The sequence below is a fragment of the Salvelinus namaycush genome, chromosome 6 (genome assembly GCF_016432855.1).
Source record: "Salvelinus namaycush isolate Seneca chromosome 6, SaNama_1.0, whole genome shotgun sequence".
Lineage (NCBI taxonomy): Eukaryota > Metazoa > Chordata > Actinopteri > Salmoniformes > Salmonidae > Salvelinus > Salvelinus namaycush.
This window is the reverse complement of record NC_052312.1, coordinates 30,425,085-30,437,417: the sequence shown is the minus strand read 5'-3', so window position 1 is coordinate 30,437,417 and position 12,333 is coordinate 30,425,085.

The following is a 12,333-nucleotide window of genomic DNA, read 5'->3' as shown; positions in this document are numbered from 1 at the left end:
AATTGGACACTTTCCTGTCCTGCTAAGCATTTAAAGTGTAACGAGTACTTTTGGGTGTCAGGGAAAATGTATGGAGTAAAATGTACCACATTTTCTTTAGGAATGTAATGAAGTAAAAGTAAAAGTTGTCAAAATATAAATAGTAAAGTGAAATACAAATACCCCAAAAAACTACTTAAGTAGTACCTCAAAGTATTTTTACTTAAGTACTTTACACCACTGCCATCTAGTGGCCTCAACAAATGAATGCATTTTCTTCAAAACATGTTGGGTTTATGGACTGCCAGTGGCGATTTTAGCATGTCAATATTGGTGATACATGCCAGCAAAGCCACTACACAACACTAAACATTACATGAATTGCACTATAACGGTGACAAACGGTGAACACAAACTGTTAGGTCCTACATAAAGCTGTCCCAACAGCAGAGCTTTCTTTTCAGCACCATGGAGTGAATCCTTACCACCGCTACGACTGGCTATCAGCCTTTTCTAGCAGCGAAATAGTTAATTCAGCCTCATTTACTGCCATTTTAAAAACCATATCTGATATGGCTGACTTGTTTAAACAAATGTGGTGTCTACTGACAATTGAGATGTACAAACTATGGCATAAGAGAACGATGAGCGGATAAGAGGCAATCCGTCATTTCGATTAAGACCTTAATGAGCGAGCTAAAACGGTCGTAGTTGTCAATAGGTGTATTGGAGGCGAAGTCAGGTGCAGGAGAGCAGAGTATAATAAACAGGCGCAATTTTATTATAGTTCCAAACATGAGCATTACATAAAACAAACGCGCTCAAAAAAAAACGGAACATAAAAGTAAAGCGCCTAAACTAACACCACATAACATGAAAACAATTACACACAAAACATGATGGGAAACAGAGGGTTAAATACACGTAGCTTGATTGGGAAATGAAAACCAGGTGTGTATGGAAACAAGACAGGACAAATGGATATATGAAAAATGGAGCGGCGATGGCTAGAAAGCCGGTGACGTCGATCGCCGAACGCCGCCCAAACAAGGAGAGGAGGCGACTTCGGCCGAAGTCGTGACAGTAGTCGTGACAGTAGTCGTGACAGTAGTCAATATAACTATTTGTTCAGCGCCAGAATTCAGAACATGGGCCGTTCTTACAGTATTCTCCCTGTACAGAAAGTGAGAAACATTGGATGAATAAAGGGGGCATATAAGCAGACAATGAAATCTCTTACAATATTCGATGATGACATTTCTCTAAAACAGGCCATAGGCTACATGTTCACCACCAAGTCAGAACAGTAGGCTAAATTATGGGGAAAGGGACCACATTTTTAGTGTGAGGCACATGGGCTACTAACAGCTTACTACACAACTTAGCTACAGTATGCATATTTCCCTGGCATATTACATAATTTATGCAGCAGTATACAAGACATTTTTCATACTCACCATTGTGCTGTGCTCACTTGAACAGGAAGGTGGCTCGGCGGTCCTTCTTATGGGCACATTTTTTCATGAAACTTTGTCATCAAAGTCTGGCATTCTCTGGATTTATGGTGCTTTCAAAACAACTGGGAACTTTTAAAAAACAAGGTTGAATCATGATGACGTCAGTGATCTTCAGGTCGGAGCTCTAGAAAGAGGCCCGAGTTCCCGACTTGAATTCCGAGTTGTATGACCGTTCAAAACGTATAGTTCTCAGTTGTCTTGAACTCAATGAAGTCTGAGATTTACCAGTTTTGAGTTTCCAGTTGTTTTGAACGCGGCAGAAGTCATGCTGAATTGACAGCATGGTCAATGTATTCAACCTTTTCTGGCCCATGGTGTTGCATGTGAATGTTTGTCCTTTTAACCTTGGAAAAGAGACCCTTAAACCCAGACTTGGACCACACACCCTTTCCACCAAATAGCAGGAAAATAAAATAATTTATCTTCATATGACAAGGATTTGCCAGTAGATTGTCAACGTGATACATGAAGATGACTGCTTGTCTAGCTTGCTAGCTAAGATTTTGAAAGAATGATGTTGACATGATCAGTCCAATCAACGCTACGGTAGATAAAACGTGATTTGACATAATTTTATCTGTGGCCAATGACGAGCCTTCTTGGATTTGCACTTCTTATGTAAATATATGGCAGCACCCAAGGGGGCTTGAACTTCCTAGCTGTCCCTGTAGATTGTGATGTGACGTAGTGTCCCCGTGAGTGACAGAACACTGAGCCAATCACGGCGCAACTAGAGAAGATTACCAACTCCTACGCTCTGTATTTTCCACTGCCCGCCCCTCCACCACAGAAAGCACTGAGCTAGGCTGAAACACCTGCATTTTGGAGCTGCCTTACTCAAGAAAGCAAAAAAAGTTTGTATGAGGCTTTATTAATTAACAACATTTATTTTTACATTGTTTGCAAACTGATATGTGACACGTATTAATGCCAAAATAACATGTAAAACAGGCAACAACAAAAATTATATATATATAAAACAGGTGGGGCTGTGCCCCATCTTCCCTGAATGACGGGTCGCCGTTGCCAGTGATATAGCTTAAAGCCACTTACAAACCATAGGCAGCCCAATTTCAAGAAGGGGATAATGATCTGATCATTGGCTGATTGCTCCCAACCCATAATAATCCCTACCCAGTTGACTACTTTGTCCATGATGAAAACAAGATATATCCTTCTAGAGCCCTCGTTCTACCTCTATGTCGCCACCTGAAAGACACTCAAGAAGCCATCAATGGCAATGTCCATGCTAAAACTGTTTTTATTCATTCAGAGCATTGAACTAATAAATAACTTAAGACAAGATGGCCGACTGTTATTTTCAACGTAATATACTCACATTTGACGTCATCATGTCATCCAGAAGCATGACAGACAGTGGATGAATATAAAATGTTAAAGGGATAGTTCACCCAAATCACACACTGGTTTCCTTACCCTGTAAGCAGTCTACGGACAAGGTGGGTCCATACTTGCAAACATTTGAAGAAGTTTAAGTTTAAAGTTTTTCATTCTCAAAATTCTCATCAGCCAATTAAAATCGTTGACGTAGTTGCAGGTGATAAAACGTTACATGTTAGCTGTTCCCATTGCATAACCTGGAACATTTTGCCCTATGCTAACCTGACCAGGTGGCAGTGATTATTTCCTGTAACAAATTCTGCATCCACCAATTACAAATGTTGATGTAGTTGGACATGATAAAACACATTTCCATGAGAGCGTCCCATAACAGAAGTCAAATGGCACCATCTGATAATTAAATATACTAAAACACACATGAGATTTCAATTGGATAAATAGCCCACAGTGTGGCGAGCCTGACTGCTGGTAATTTTGCCGTTTGCGGCAAGTTTGAATTCAATCAATCAATCAAATGTATTTATAAAGCCCCTTTTACATCAGCAGATGTCTCAAAGTGCTATACATAAACCCAGCCTAAAACCCCAAACAGCAAGCAACGCAGATGTAGAAGCACGGTGGCTAGAAAAAACTCCCTAGAAAGGCAGGAACCTAGGAAGAAACCTAGAGAGGAACCAGGCTCTGTGGTGTGGCGAGTTCTCTTCTGGCTGTGCCGGGTGGAGATTATAAGAGTACATGGCCATTTAAGGCCAGATTGTTCTTCAAGATGTTCAAATGTTCATAGATGACCAGCAGGGTCAAATAATAATCACAGTGGTTGTAGAGGGTGCAACAGATCAGTAAATCAGGAGTAAATGTCAGTTGGCTTTTCATAGCCGATCATTCAGAGGTCGAGACAGCAGGTGCGGTACAGAGAGAGAGAGAGAGAGTCGAAAGCAGCAGGTCCGGGACAAGGTACCGGTGAACAGTTCAGGGTTCCCTAGCCGCAGGCAGAACAGTTGAAACTGGAGCAACAGCACGGCCAGGTGGACTGGGGACAGCCATGAGTCATCAGGCCAGGTAGTCCTGAGGCATGATCCTAGGGCTCAGGTCCTCCGGAAGGGGAGGGAGAATTGGAGGGAGCATACTTAAATTCACACAGGACACCAGATGAGACAGGATAATTACACCAGATATAACAGACTGACCCTAGCACCCCGGCACATACACTATTGCAGCATAGATACTGGAGACTGAGACAGGGGTGGGTTGGGGGACACTGTGGCCCTGTGGCCCTTGGCCCTGTACCCCCAGGCAGGATATAACCCCACCATAACCCCACCAACTTTGCCAAAGCACAGCCCCCACACCACTAGAGGGATATCAACAGACCAACTTACTATCCTGAGACAAGGCTGAGTATAGCCTAGGATGATCTCCTCCAGTGCACAAGCCCGAGGCAGTTAAAAAAAAATAGTCTGTGACTCAACCCACTCAACCCCTCCTAGAGACGGCATGGAAGAGCACTAGTAAGTCAGTGACTCAGCCCCTGAGAATCCCAGTGGAGAGAGGGGAGCCGGCCAGGCAGAGACAGCAAGGGCAGTTCGTCGCTCCAGTGCCTTGCCGTTCACCTTCGCACCCCTGGGCCAGACTACACTCAATCATAGGACCTACTGAAGAGATGAGTCTTCAGTAAAGACTCAGAGTCTGCGTCTCTCACATGGATAGGCAGATCATTCCATAAAAAATTAGCTCAACGGGAGAAAGCCCTGCCTCCAGCTGTTTGCTTAGAAATTCTAGGGACAACAGATACGTAGGAGCAAGCCCATGTAATGCTTTGTAGGTTAGTAGTAAAACCTTGAAATCAGCCCTAGCCTTAACAGAAAGCCAATGTAGAGAGGCTAGCACTGGAGTAATATGATCCAATTTTTTGGTTCTAGTCAGGAATCAAGCAGCCGAGTTAAGCACTAACTGAAGTTTATTTAGTGCATTATCCGGGTAGCCGGAGAGTAGAGCATTGCAGTAGACTAGTCTAGAAGTGACAAAAGCAAAAGCATTTTTGGACAAAAAGTTTCAGATTTTTGCAATGTTACGAAGACGGGAAAAAGCTGTCTTTGAAATATTCTTGATATGTTCGTCCAAAGAGAGATCAGGGTCCAGAGCAACGCCGAGGTCCTGAGGACCTTCAGTTTTATTTGAGACTGTACAACCATCAAGATTAATTGTCAGATTCAACAGCAGATCTCTTTGTTTCTTGGGACCTAGAAACTAGCATCTCTGTTTTGCCCGAGTTTAAAAGTAAAATATTTTCTGCCATTAACTTCCTTATGTCTGAAACACAGGCTCCCAGGGTAGGCACTTTTGGGGCTTCACCATGTTTCATCGAAATGTACAGCTGTGTGTTGTCCGCATAGCAGTGAAAGTTGACATTATGTTTCCGAATGACATCACCAAGAGGTAAAATATATAGTGAAAACAATAGTGGTCCTAAAACGGAGCCTTGAGGAACACCAAAATGTACAGTTGATTTGTCAGAGGACAAACCATCCACAGAGACAAACTGATATCTTTCTGAAAGATAAGATCTAAACCAGGCCAGAACTTGTCCGTGTAGACCAATTAGGGTTTCCAATCTCTCCAAACAAATGTGGTGATCGATGGTATCAAAAGCAGCACTAAGGTCTAGGAGCATGAGGTGTAGAGCCTCGGTCTGACGCCATTAAAAGGTCATTCACCACCTTCACAAGTGCAGTCTCAGTGCTATGATGGGGTCTAAAACCAGACTGAAGTGTTTCATATACATTGTTTGTTTTCAGGAAGGCAGTGAGTTGCTGCACAACAGCTTTTTCAATTTTTTTTGAGAGGAATGGGATATTCGATATAGGCCGATAGTTTTTTATATTTTCTGGGTCAAGGTTTGGCTTTTTCAAGAGAGGCTTTATTACTGCCACTTTTAGGGTGTTTGGTACACATCCGGTGGATAAGGAGCCACTTATTATGTTCAACATAGGAGGGCCAAGCACAGGAAGTAGCTCTTTCAGTAGTTTAGTTGGAATAGGGTCCAGTATGCAGCTTGACGGTTTAGAGGCCATGACTATTTTCATGAATGTGTCAAGAGATACAGAATTTTAAAAACTTGAGTGTCTCCATGTATCCTAGGTCCTGGCAGTTCTGTGCAGACTCAGGACAATTGAGCTTCGGAAAGATATGCAGATTCAAAGTGGAGTCCATAATTTGCTTTCTAATGATCATGATCTTTTCATCGAAGAAGTTCATGAATTTATCACTGCTGAAGTGAAAGATATCCTCTCTTGTTGAATGCTGCTTTTTAGTTAGCTTTGCAACAGTATCAAATATACATTTGGGATTGTTCTTAGCCTCATTTAACATAGTAAATTCATCAGGCTTGAGCCATGTTCCAGTCAGGCCAATCACATCAAGATTATGATCAGTGATTAGTTCATTGAGTATGACTGCCTTGGAAGTGAGGGATCTAACATTAAGTAACCCTATTTTGAGATATCACAATCTCTTTCAATAATGACAGGCCTTTATTCCAGTGAGATTGCTAAGGCGAACACCGCCATGTTTTGTTTTGCTCAACCTAGATCGAGGCACAGACACTGTCTCAATGGGGATAGCTGAGCTGACTACACTGACTGTGCTAGTGGCAGACTCAACTAAACTGGCAGGCTGGCTAAAAGCCTGCTGCCTGGCCTGCACCCTCTCTCATTGTGGAGCTAGAGGAGTTAGAGCCCTGTCTATGTTCATAGATAAGATGAGAGCACCCCTCCAGCTAGGATGGAGTCCGTCACTCCTCAGCAGACCAGACTTGGTCCTGTTTGTGGGTGAGTCCCAGAAAGAGGGCCAATTATCTACAAATTCTATCATCTTTTGGGAGGGACAGAAAACAGTTTTCAACCAGCGATTGAGTTGTGAGACTGCTGTAGAGCTCATCACTCCCCCTAACTGGGATGGGGCCAGAGACAATTACTCGATGCCTACATCTTTCTAGCTGATTTACACGTTGAAGCTATGTTGCGTTTGGTGACCTCTGACTGTTTCATTCTAACTTCTTGGTGCCGACGTGGATAACAATATCACTACACTTGCCAGTTCTAGCCTTAGCCAACACCATCGTCAGATTAGCCTTTTTGTCAGTAGCCCTGCCCCCTGGTAAACAGTGTATGATCGCTGTATGATTATTTTTACGTGTAATATTGCGGGTAATGGAGTCGCCAATGACTAGGGTTTTCAATTTGTCAGAGCTAATGGTGGGAGGCTTCGGCGGCTCAAACCCCGTAACGGGTGGAGGAGAGACCTGGGAAGGCTTGGCCTCTGGCCGACTCATTGCTTAATGGGGAGAACCGGTTGAAAGTTTCTGTCGGCTGAATAAACGACAAGGTTGAGTACGCCGACAGCATTTCTTTCCAGAAACCTTGAGAAAATTGTCCGGCTGAGGGGACTGTGCGGGGGGACATTTATACTACTATCTATACTTACTGGTAGCACAGACGCTGTTTCATCCTTTCCTACACTTAAAATTGCCCTTGCCTAACGATTGCATCTGAAGCTGTGCTTGCAACACGGCTTCCTCACAATAAGGCGATAGTTCTCCTGTATATTATGAGTACAGCGACTGCAATTAGATGGCATAGTGTTAATGTTACTAAACTCAGCAAAAAAAGAAACGTCCCTTTTTCAGGAGCCTGTCTTTCAAAGATAATTCGTAAAAATCCAAATAACTTCACAGATCTTCATTGTAAAGGGTTTAAACACTGTTTCCCATGCTTGTTCAATGAACCATAAACAATTAATGAACATGCACCTGTGGAACGGTCATTAAGACACTAACAGCTTACAGACGGTAGGCAATTAAGGTCACAATTATGAAAACTTAGGACACTATATAGGCCTTTCTACTGACTCTGAAAAACACCAAAAGAAAGATGCCCAGGGTCCCTGCTCATCTGCGCGAACGTGCCTTAGGCATGCTGCATGGAAGCATGAGGACTGCAGATGTGGCCAGGGCAATAAATTGCAATGTCCGTACTGTGAGATGCCTAAGACAGCGCTACAGGGAGATAGGACGGACAGCTGATCGTCCTCGCAGTGGCAGACCACGTGTAACAACACCTGCACAGGATCGGTACATCCGAACATCACGGGACAGGTACAGGATGCGGGACAGGTACAGGATGGCAACAACTGCCCGAGTTACACCAGGAATACACAATCCCTCCATCAGTGTCTTGATGTCTTGATAAGCTCCTTTCCTGAGGACGGCTCACCTCTCACAGTTCTGGGTGACTTTAACCTCCCCACGTCTACCTTTGACTCATTCCTCTCTGCCTCCTTCTTTCCACTCCTCTCCTCTTTTGACCTCACCCTCTCACCTTCCCCCCCTACTCACAAGGCAGGCAATACGCTTGACCTCATCTTTACTAGATGCTGTTCTTCCACTAACCTCATTGCAACTCCCCTCCAAGTCTCCGACCACTACCTTGTATCCTTTTCCCTCTCGCTCTCATCCAACACTTCCCACACTGCCCCTACTCGGATGGTATCGCGCCGTCCCAACCTTCGCTCTCTCTCCCCCGCTACTCTCTCCTCTTCCATCCTATCATCTCTTCCCTCTGCTCAAACCTTCTCCAACCTATCTCCTGATTCTGCCTCCTCAACCCTCCTCTCCTCCCTTTCTGCATCCTTTAACTCTCTATGTCCCCTATCCTCCAGGCCGGCTCGGTCCTCCCCTCCTGCTCCGTGGCTCGACGACTCATTGCGAGCTCACAGAACAGGGCTCCGGGCAGCCGAGCGGAAATGGAGGAAAACTCGCCTCCCTGCGGACCTGGCATCCTTTCACTCCCTCCTCTCTACATTTTCCTCTTCTGTCTCTGCTGCTAAAGCCACTTTCTACCACTCTAAATTCCAAGCATCTGCCTCTAACCCTAGGAAGCTCTTTGCCACCTTCTCCTCCCTCCTGAATCCTCCTCCCCTCCCCCCCCTCCTCCCTCTCTGCAGATGACTTCGTCAACCATTTTGAAAAGAAGGTCGACGACATCCGATCCTCGTTTGCTAAGTCAAACGACACAGCTGGTTCTGCTCACACTGCCCTACCCTGTGCTCTGACCTCTTTCTCCCCTCTCTCTCCAGATGAAATCTCGCGTCTTGTGACGGCCGGCCGCCCAACAACCTGCCCGCTTGACCCTATCCCCTCCTCTCTTCTCCAGACCATTTCCGGAGACCTTCTCCCTTACCTCACCTCGCTCATCAACTCATCCTTGACCGCTGGCTACGTCCCTTCCGTCTTCAAGAGAGCGAGAGTTGCACCCCTTCTGAAAAAACCTACACTCGATCCCTCCGATGTCAACAACTACAGACCAGTATCCCTTCTTTCTTTTCTCTCCAAAACTCTCGAACGTGCCGTCCTTGGCCAGCTCTCCTGCTATCTCTCTCAGAATGACCTTCTTGATCCAAATCAGTCAGGTTTCAAGACTAGTCATTCAACTGAGACTGCTCTTCTCTGTATCACGGAGGCGCTCCGCACTGCTAAAGCTAACTCTCTCTCCTCTGCTCTCATCCTCCTAGACCTATCGGCTGCCTTCGATACTGTGAACCATCAGATCCTCCTCTCCACCCTCTCCGAGTTGGGCATCTCCGGCGCGGCCCACGCTTGGATTGCGTCCTACCTGACAGGTGGCGTGGCGAGAATCTGTCTCCTCACCACGTGCTCTCACCACTGGTGTCCCCCAGGGCTCTGTTCTAGGCCCTCTCCTATTCTCGCTATACACCAAGTCACTTGGCTCTGTCATAACCTCACATGGTCTCTCCTATCATTGCTATGCAGACGACACACAATTAATCTTCTCCTTTCCCCCTTCTGATGACCAGGTGGCGAATCGCATCTCTGCATGTCTGGCAGACATATCAGTGTGGATGACGGATCACCACCTCAAGCTGAACCTCGGCAAGACGGAGCTGCTCTTCCTCCCGGGGAAGGACTGCCCGTTCCATGATCTCGCCATCACGGTTGACAACTCCATTGTGTCCTCCTCCCAGAGCGCGAAGAACCTTGGCGTGATCCTGGACAACACCCTGTCGTTCTCAACTAACATCAAGGCGGTGGCCCGTTCCTGTAGGTTCATGCTCTACAACATCCGCAGAGTACGACCCTGCCTCACACAGGAAGCGGCGCAGGTCCTAATCCAGGCACTTGTCATCTCCCGTCTGGATTACTGCAACTCGCTGTTGGCTGGGCTCCCTGCATGTGCCATTAAACCCCTACAACTCATCCAGAACGCCGCAGCCCGTCTGGTGTTCAACCTTCCCAAGTTCTCTCACGTCACCCCGCTCCTCCGCTCTCTCCACTGGCTTCCAGTTGAAGCTCGCATCCGCTACAAGACCATGGTGCTTGCCTACGGAGCTGTGAGGGGAACGGCACCTCAGTACCTTCAGGCTCTGATCAGGCCCTACACCCAAACAAGGGCACTGCGTTCATCCACCTCTGGCCTGCTCGCCTCCCTACCACTGAGGAAGTACAGTTCCCGCTCAGCCCAGTCAAAACTGTTCGCTGCTCTGGCACCCCAATGGTGGAACAAACTCCCTCACGACGCCAGGACAGCGGAGTCAATCACCACCTTCCGGAGACACCTGAAACCCCACCTCTTTAAGGAATACCTAGGATAGGATAAAGTTATCCTTCTGACCCCCCCCCCCCCTTAAAAGATCTAGATGCACTATTGTAAAGTGGCTGTTCCACTGGATGTCATAAGGTGAATGCACCAATTTGTAAGTCGCTCTGGATAAGAGCGTCTGCTAAATGACTTAAATGTAAATGTAAATCAGTGCTCAGACTGTCTGTAATAGACTGAGAGAGGCTGGACTGAGGGCTTGTAGGCCTGTTGTAAGGCAGGTCCTCACCAGACATCACCGGCAACAACTTCGCCTATGGGCACAAACCCACACCGTCGCTGGACCAGACAAGACTGACAAAAAGTGCTCTTCACTGACGAGTCGGGGTTTTGTCTCACCAGGGGTGATGGTCGGATTCGCGTTTAACGTCGAAGGAATGAGCGTTACACCAAGGCCTGTACTCTGGAGCGGGATCGATTTGGAGGTGGAGGGTCCGTCATGGTCTGAGGCGGTGTGTCACAGCATCATCGGACTGAGCTTGTTGTCATTGCAGGCAATCTCAATGTTGTGCGTTACAGGGAAGACATTCTCCTCCCTCATGTAGTACTCTTCCTGCAGGCTCATCCTAACATGACCCTCCAGCATGACAATGCCACAAGCCATACTGCTCGTTCTGTGCGTGATTTCCTGCAAGACAGGAATGTCAGTGTTCTGCCATGGCCAGCAAAGAGCCCGGATCTCAATCCCATTGAGCACGTCTGGGACCTGTTGGATCGGAGGGTGAGGGCTAGGGCCATTCCCCCCAGAAATGTCCGGGAGCTTGCAGGTGCCTTGGTGGAAGAGTGGGGTAACATCTCACAGCAAGAACTGGCAAATCTGGTGCAGTCCATGAGGAGATGCACTGCAGTACTTAATGCAGCTGGTGACCACACCAGATACTGACTGTTACTTTTGATTTTGACCCCCCCCCCCTTTGTTCAGGAACACATTTATTCAATTTCTGTTAGTCACATGTCTGTGGAACTTGTTCAGTTTATGTCTCAGTTGTTGAATCTTGTTATGTTCATACTAATATTTACACATGTTAAGTTTGCTGAAAATAAACACAGTTAACAGTGAGAGGATGTTTCTTTTTTTGCTGAGTTTACTTGAATGAAAAAAGTAGAGCAAGGAAAAGACGTTGGTAAAATTTTATAAAAGTAAAAACAATTTGGCAGCTAGCCAAGTAGCAACAAACAGCATAACAGCACTGAGACAAGTCCGGAAGTTGAGATGTAAGTTTTTCCTTTGAAATGTGTTTGTGTGTTGCTAAGGGAAATTCAGCCAACATATTTAAAATTAAGACTAAAATAGCCTACATGTATCTTTCTTATAGTACTGCATCTTTCTTCAGCCTTGTAGACAATCACACTGCTGGCTATTAATCAAGTTTATTAGGCATACATACAGTTTCCAATTTTTTTAAAGTTACAACCTTATTCCCCCCAAAAATGTCCTCATCAATCTACACAAAATAACCCATAATGACAAAGCAAAAACAGTTTTTTTTAGAATTTTTGGCAAATGTATAAAAAATTTAAAACTGATTAGTATTCAGACCTTTTGCTATGAGACTCGAAATTGAGCTCAGGTTCATCCTGTTTCTATTAATCATCCTTGAGATGTTTCTACAACTTGATTGGAGTCCACCTGTGGTAAATTCAATTGATTGGACATGATATGGAAAGGCACACACCTGTGTATATAAGGTCCCACATCTGACAGTGCATGTGAGAGCAAAAACCAAGACATGAGGCTGAAGGAATTGTCCGTAGAGCGCCGAGACAGCATTGTGTCGAGGCACAGATCTGGGGAAAGGTGCCAA